The sequence below is a fragment of the Mustela putorius genome, unplaced genomic scaffold, assembly GCF_011764305.1.
Source record: "Mustela putorius furo isolate JIRA1106 unplaced genomic scaffold, ASM1176430v1.1 tig00003901_pilon_pilon_pilon, whole genome shotgun sequence".
Lineage (NCBI taxonomy): Eukaryota > Metazoa > Chordata > Mammalia > Carnivora > Mustelidae > Mustela > Mustela putorius.
The window spans coordinates 10361338-10369499 of NW_025422049.1; positions in this window are offsets into that span (position 1 = coordinate 10361338).

The following is an 8162-nucleotide window of genomic DNA, read 5'->3' on the forward strand; positions in this document are numbered from 1 at the left end:
TCAAGTGGAATAGAGTTCAGTTAAATTGCCCAGGTTTTTTTTTTTTTTTTTGTCAGATTTTTTTTAAAGTATGTTATTGTATAAACAACAGCAGACAAATACATTGAGACTTACAGTTTCTGTCCCCAATATTGTGAATTTGTTCATTCTCCCCAAACTAATGTATATCAATTCCAATCAAATACTAAATTCAATTATTGGGAATTGACAAAGGGAGACTGATATTCATAACAATGAATAAGAGGGCTTAATGGAACATTTGGAGAAAGAATAGTAAGGAAACCCTTGCTCTATCAGATAAACACACATCACAAATCTAAGAAATTAAAATTGTAACACTATTCTAAGTAGAATATCTGATCAATAGAACAGAGTAAAAGCCTTAACATATTTTAATAGAAAATAATATAAAGTAAATATGTTATTTCAAATAAAAATAAAATGGATTCTTTGATAAATTTACTGGTACATGTGATTATTTGGAAAACAATATTATGTTAGAACCCAATATTATTGGGGCACCTGGGCGGCTCAGTTGGTTAAGTCTGCCTTCAGCTCAGGTCACGATTTCAGGGTCCTGGAATGGAGCCCCACATTGGGCTCCCTGCTCAGTGGGCACCCTGCTTCTCCCTCTCCATTGCTTGTGCTCTCTTGCACGTTCTCACTCTCTCTCTCTCAAATAAATAAATAATATCTTTTAAAAAGAACCCAATATCATTTTATAACACTAAACTATACAACAGGTAAACTACAAAACAAAACATAAAACAACAAATACATAATAAAACCAGAAGGGAACAAGTGATTATTTCTCAAAACTTGATTTTTGTAATTGAAAACTACTATCATTTTGGAAATAAAAATACTAAAAAGTGAGTTAGAAAATAAATGTCAATGTCCCCTAGAAACAGAGCATAGCACCTAAAGAGACAGTTATTAAAAGGAAAATATAAATGGTAACCAAACATTAAATATTCAACCAAATAAATATATGACCTTGGACAAAATCATACATAACCTCTAAGTCTAGAAACCTCACATGTAAAGTGATAAAATAAGGAAGGGAAATAGTTTGTCTTTAATATCCATGAGTGGGTACAGATGACTGGTCATAAAATATCCACTGTGATTAACAGTGAGTTCCAGTCTTTGGATGGGGGCTGCCTCCTTACTGAGGGTATGCTAATTGACCATGCCAAGGAAAGGCGGGATCTAGCAGATTCCCATATGGATTTATTGGTAGAAAAATGTGGGTCACGATGCCCTTTCAGCACAGCTAAAGTGCAGCTCAGTCATCAACGTTTTGTAAAGAATCATTTTTCTACTTGACTTATATAGGCAATCCCAGCCAAGTCCATATTTCTGTGTTGCTGGGCAAAATGAAATTTGTTAGATGTTTTTGTCACTTGGAATTACACAAAATGCAATTTGACTAATCTTTTCTCTTGGAAACATAATGTCTTAGGAAAACGTTTCTACTTATATTGACCCTGCACACCCTGCAAGAAAGAAAGAAAGAAAGTAATAATAAGTACTTTGGTGGGGAAAAAATTGCTCTCACAAGAGAAAAATAACTCCAGAAATGCAGTTTAAAATCAGAGGAAAATTATTTTGTAAAAAAGATTTAAAAATATGGAGAGGAAATGCCACAAACTATAAGCCTCTTGCTACAACCTTGCAATAAATTTATAAACCATTTTTTAATGGAGAAGAAAATAGTTTAAGCATTTCACTTATATGGAGTTCAGATTTTGTGTTACCAGAATTTTTGAACAAGTGTCTTCACTTTATGAGTGGATGCATTCCACCTCACGAAAGACTATAAGCAGCACATTAAAAGGAGAGGGGAGGACAAATTGAGGAAACTGTTGGAGACTAATTGTAATAAAAGAAATAGTGGATAGCAAAATTGTTAAAAATGCACACACACACAGTCCAGAGACATCCACTACAGGGACAAACAGTCGTACAAGCTTAATGGCCCCTGGGGTTGTCAAGACATTATAAGTCTGAGCAGTAATTATAGACATAATAACAGTTACTACTGATTGAGCATGTATTACGTAGACAGATATTAAAAGTAGGGTTTTATATGTGCTTTGTCACTTCATCCTGATAGCAATTCTAGGAGATTGGCACCATTATTATGCCAACATTATAGATGAGAAAACAGAATGATTAAGCAGTTGTCAAAGGTCACACAGACCATAAGCAACAAAACTTGGATTGAATTCCAGGCATTTCTGACTCTAAAAGCCCCTGGGGCTTTACCATTCTGCTGTGTGGTCTTCCCCAGTCAGGGTCACACACTATGTGTTGGAGAGTCTGAATCTCCATTTCTTTTTCACATCACTTGTCCATCACTCATTTAGCAAATGCATTGAGCAATTAATGGGATTACCACTAATCTAGGGATTGTCATGAAGGAACCTGTACTTTAGCGAGGGAGAATGCTAGTAAAATATTTACCAGCAATGCAATCAAGTAGCTCTAGCATTTTTCTTGGTTGATGGAGGAGATGAATTATGATTAAGTACTTGATATTCTTTGCAAAGGAATCTAATTTCAGTGCATGTTTTATTTCACTTTTTTTCATCATTATCCAAAAAAGGCTGCCTCCTAAAAGCCTGATGGCATTTCTACCAAACCTTAATGAATGATGGAAAAAGGTGAGGGAATACTAAACATAGAGAAGAGAATGCACTAATCCATGAGAGCAACAGAGAATAACAATGAATTCAGCCACGGGAGTCTTCTCAATAGGTACCGGTTGTTCTCAAACTTGAGCCATCTGGAGCACCTTCCAAAAAACAAAACAAAACAAACAAAAACAAAAACAAAATCAGATTTCTGGTTCCCATTTCAATGATTCTGACTCAGAATCTTGGGTGGGGCCCAAAAGTCTGAATTCAAAGGAAAATTCTCCTTCTCACCTAGATGATTCTGACAGGTGATACAAGGAAGAAACACTGGTCTATAGTTTTCCAAAGGCAGGGAGCAATGAAAGGCCGGACTCTGGAAGTCTATTAGTCTCGTTCATCTTTGACATCACACCTGAGGGTGGCACCTTGGGCTCCAGCTCTGACTCCTCTGTAGGGTTACTTACTACATTTGGGACTGCAGGCCACAGACCATTGAGTCATTTTGCCAGTGGGCTGCAGGCCTACATACAAGCCTAACTATCAGTAGTGTTTTTCTTGTGGCTCGAGCTCTAGAGCTGTATTCAGAATGAAGCTAAGGCAGGTTCTGTGTACCAGGGGTGAAACATACCAACAGCTATACATTGATGTTAGTTACTGGCCAAAGCCATCCTTCAACCACCCCCCTCACACATACATACAAGCTCCCCATCCCCATTACGTTCCTTCCTCTCTTGGCAGATGTCAAGTCAGCAAGATTTTTCATGTACTACAATTAGTCCGTAAACCAAACTGGAACTATGTATCTTTCAGAAATGATTTGCAGACCCTCTCACCCCCAAGGTAGGATATGGGGCCAGCTTCGGGCTATATCTTGAAGTATGAAGCTATGGGCCTATATTTAAAACACCAATTTTAAACTCTCCCTCTGCGATATTTCAAACAAGAAGGTGCGATGTAGAAAAACAACTACTACACCACAACGAAATTTAGAGCCAGTGTAACACTTGACCAGTATTTATTAAGCAACTGACCTATTCCTGGAGCTGTGTGGAGTGTTATAGGAAAGGGAAAGGTATTACTCCTGTTCCCAGGCAGCTTAGAGTTGAAGTATGAGAAAGAAAAGGAAAGCACGTGAAAGTGTGTCTTTAGGTTATACACCCAATTCGGATTCAGACCAGGTTGGGGGCAGTTTCCCCCACACCTCCAACAAGCAACACTCTAGACACCAGCTGGCATTTTAGGATTCAACTCAACTCTGACATTGTTTACCAGAGATAGCATCAGTTCCCACAGGTTAGGGGCCCAGTCCTGCAAGACTGCCCCCCCCCACACACCCACTTCAGATGGCACGTGCAAGCCCCGGTTGGTTGTTACCTGTGTTTCTGACCAACTACAGATCAGAGGTTCCAATGACCCCCCTCTTTGGGCTCCATTTATTTGCTAGAGTTCCATTAATTTGCTTACAGAATGAGAGAAACATTTTTCTTACCAAATTACCAGTTTATGATAATAGGTTGTAACTCAAGAACAGCCAGATAGAAGAAATGCATTCGACCAGGTACCTGGAAGGGGCACGGAGTTTCCATTCTCTCTCCAAGAGCTCCATTCTCCCCAAATCTCCACAGGTTCACCAACCTGGAAGCTCTTCAAACCTGGGCTTTTATGAAGGCTTCATTACCTAGGCTTCATTGATTAAATCAATGGCCACTGGTGATCCATTCACCCTCCAGCCCTTCTCCCTTCCCTGAAGGTCTGCAAGTGGGACTGAAAGTTTCAATCCCCTCAATGCAAAGTTTGCTCTCTGGGAAACCAGCTGCCATACTTAGATGCTTTTCAAAAGTTGCCTCATTGACATAACAAGAATACCTTAATCTATCTCACCATTTAGTTAATTCCAAGGGTTTTAGAAACCGTGCTAAAATTTTCTTTCACGATTTTGTTTAAATTCAAGTTAGTTAACATGTAGTGTGGTATTAGTTTCAGAGGTAGAGTTTAGTGATTCATCACTTGCACACAACACACCACACAGACACCACACATTACCAATACCACATAAACACCAAACACGACACTGAAACACATACACCACACCCAACAGACCCGGGCATACACAACACATATATGCACAGAGCACACACATAGAGCACACTATTCAAACCACAAAGAACAAAAAAAAGTGAATCCATTCAGTTGGTTCAGTTGGTGGAGTGCATGATTCTTGATCTCAGGGTTATAAGTTTGAGCACACATTGGGTGTAGAGATCACTTAAAGATAAAATCATTTTAAAAAAAGCCCTGCATAAGTTATTGAGAACAATAAAGTATATTGCAGATCACTACACTGTTGGCAAAGTTATATTCATATGTATTATCTCATTTAATCTTTATACCACCTAGTGAAATAGATTCTTTCATGAGTCATACTTTACAAATAGGGAAATCAGAGTTCTGGTAATCCTAAATCAGTGAAAAGACCCTCAGTCATCAAAAAAATTCATTTTACTCAGTGTATTATTTTTACTAAGACAAAAATTCACCCTACACACTTTTTAAAAAAGATTTTAAATAAGAATTGAAACAAATTGAGCACTGAATAATATATGGAAGCATTGAATCACTATATTGTACACCTGAAACTAGTATAATACTGTATGTTAACTACACTGGAATTAAAAATAAAAATAAAATAAAACAATAAAAAATGTAAAAAACCCCAAAACAGTGACTTTATTCAGGTATAGGGAGAACAAATATGTTTTTGTATCTCTGAGAAATCAAAAACTTAAATTAAAAAAAAAAGAATTGAAACAAATCACAACCTTTTACAATCTTAAAAAGAATTTTTGAGTTATTTTGAAATTTTGAACTCCAAACATTCATGTTATACAATAACCAAGCATTATGGCTAACCAAGATCTTACTGGATATAATCTTTGGGGAGTATTTCATCCTATGGAATGGTCAGGAAGAGTTTGGAGTAGGTCTAACAGTAGGGGTGAGATGTTGAAGAATAATCTCACAGACATGGAGGATGAAAGAAGGTAAAATCCAGGAGTGGGAGGTGACAGAATGTCAAATATGGGGATAAGAAAACCAAAATTAAAAGCTGATAGCTTTGTTTGGCTAAGGACAAATATGCATTAGTGGATAAGAGAGTCTATAGTCAAGTGTAATTAAGCCTGCTTAAAAATGTCTAGTCAAGTATTATCCACAAGGCCACACTTACTCTTTATTTTGGTGTAAAAAGTCCACCAATTTTTCATTTTGAGCTGTTTTATGAAGCTTTGTGCAACCTGTTCACTTTATAGGGGTAGGAACATGGGGTTTGGAACTTGACATACTTATGTAGAAAATACAGGTCTGACATCATTCAAGTGGTCTTGGCCAAGTCTCTGTACTTAATGTATACAATACAATACCTAGTACTTGTAAGAGCCCAATAAACAGCAGTGATTATTATGTAGAAAATAAAGGTCTGACACTATTCAAGTTGTGTTGGCCACTTAGTCTGAGACTGAATAGAAGTTAGTGATTGTTAGGCTAAGACTGCAGGCTGGCCTGATAAATTCAACCACTATACCTACTTTTATTGCACCACAAATCCCTCCCACGAAAGGCAAGATTCACACCACAATGTACAAATATCTCACTTCAACCTCAGTAAATAGTGTATTTTTACAAGGCCTTCTTACTGAAATTTTTTCGTGGAATAGTTGAGATTTGCTAGTACGGAACACCTCTCTCAGCCTAAAAAATGGGTCTGGCACTATCCCAGAGTTATTTGAGTTTCAAATTAACTCAAAAAGTGTGATAGCTGGGTGGCTCAGTGGGTTAAGCCTCTGCCTTTGACTCAGGTCATGGTCCCAGGGTCCTGGGATCAAGCCCCGCATCGGGCACTGTGTTCAGCAGGGAGCCTGCTTCCCCCCCTCCTTTCTCTGCCTACTTCTCTGCCTACTTGTGATCTCTGTCAAATAAATAAATAAAATCTTAAAAAAAAGTGTGATACCAGTGAAAAGCACAGACTAAGTGAGTTTGACCTCAGCTGAACTCAGTAACTGGAGAGAGGCTAGCAACCAACCAATTGCTGACAGGTTGGCCTGGCAAACTAGCACAGTAAAAAAGGTATATGATTTGGGGCCACAGAGACCTGGGTTGGAGTGTTGGCTATTGGCTTGAATAATGTCTTTGAATTTAAGATTCCTTATCTGTAAAATATGGATAATAATATCTACCATTCAGGAATTTTAGTGAAGAATAGTGATATCTAAAGCACCTAGCTAGGACCTATAGTAGATGCTCTATAAAGGAACACTTTACTATTACAAACTGTATTTAACTTCTGGTCTCCAAGTTAACTGAGGTGGTAGATTGTTTTCTTTTTCTTTCTTTTTTTAATTTAAATTTTGTTAGTTAACATACAGTGCAGTATTGGTTGCTGGAGTAGAATTCAGTGATTGATCCCCAACGTACAACACCCAGTGCTCATCACCACAAGTGCCCTCTTTAATTTCCATCCCCAATCTAGCCCATTCCCCCACCCACTTCCCTCTATCATCCCTCAGTTTGTTCTCTGTTGTTAAGAGTCACTTATGGCTTGTGTTATTTTTAATCATACTTTTTAATGTGACCTTAATGAGAGCTGTTCCAGCAAAGGATACCACCCAACATTCAACCACCTCTGTTTAAGACAGTGTCAGGCATAGAGAGATGGCCAAAATAAGTGAAGGGGGTTAAGAGCTTTAAATTTCCAGCTATTAAATAAATAAGTCACGGGGGTGTAATGTATAGCATAGGAAACATAGTCAATAATACTGTAATAACGTTGTACTGTGACAGATGGTAACTAGACCTATTGTGATGATCATTCTGTGATGTATAAAAAAAATCAAATCCCTGTGTTGTGTATTTGAAACTAATGTAATATTGTATGTCAATTATAATTCAGTAAAAAATAAAAAAGAATAGAAAAAGGAATTTTAGAAAACAATGCAATGTGTAATCACTTAAATAATAAAATAATAAAAGTATACATAATAGAATCTCCGATAATTCTTTAATTTGTTTTAGCCAATGCTTTCAACTTCACTAATTCTCTTGATTTTTGCAACAAGGAAACAAAAAAATTGCTCTCAGGATTTTAATTTTTTCCCCCTACAATATGAGAGTGGTGATACTAAACAAAATTATTGGGGAGTAATAGGAAAAATAAATAGGAAAATGGGAAAGAATAGAAAATGAGAAAAATAAAGGAAATGAACATTTATTGAGCTCCAGCTATGTGCCAGGCAGTGTGCTAGGCACTTACATACCTGATCTCATTTTAGCAGTACAATATCCCTAAAGCATAGGGATTCTTTTCATCGCCATTTTACAGATGGGAACCTGAGCTTAAACAACTTGCCCAAGTCACATCGCTAGTAAGTGGCTAAAAAGGAAATTGAAATGAACACATTGGTCCTTTCATTACAAGAGCCTGGATTGGGATTGCTGACCACTCTTGGATCTGCAATTATTAGCCTC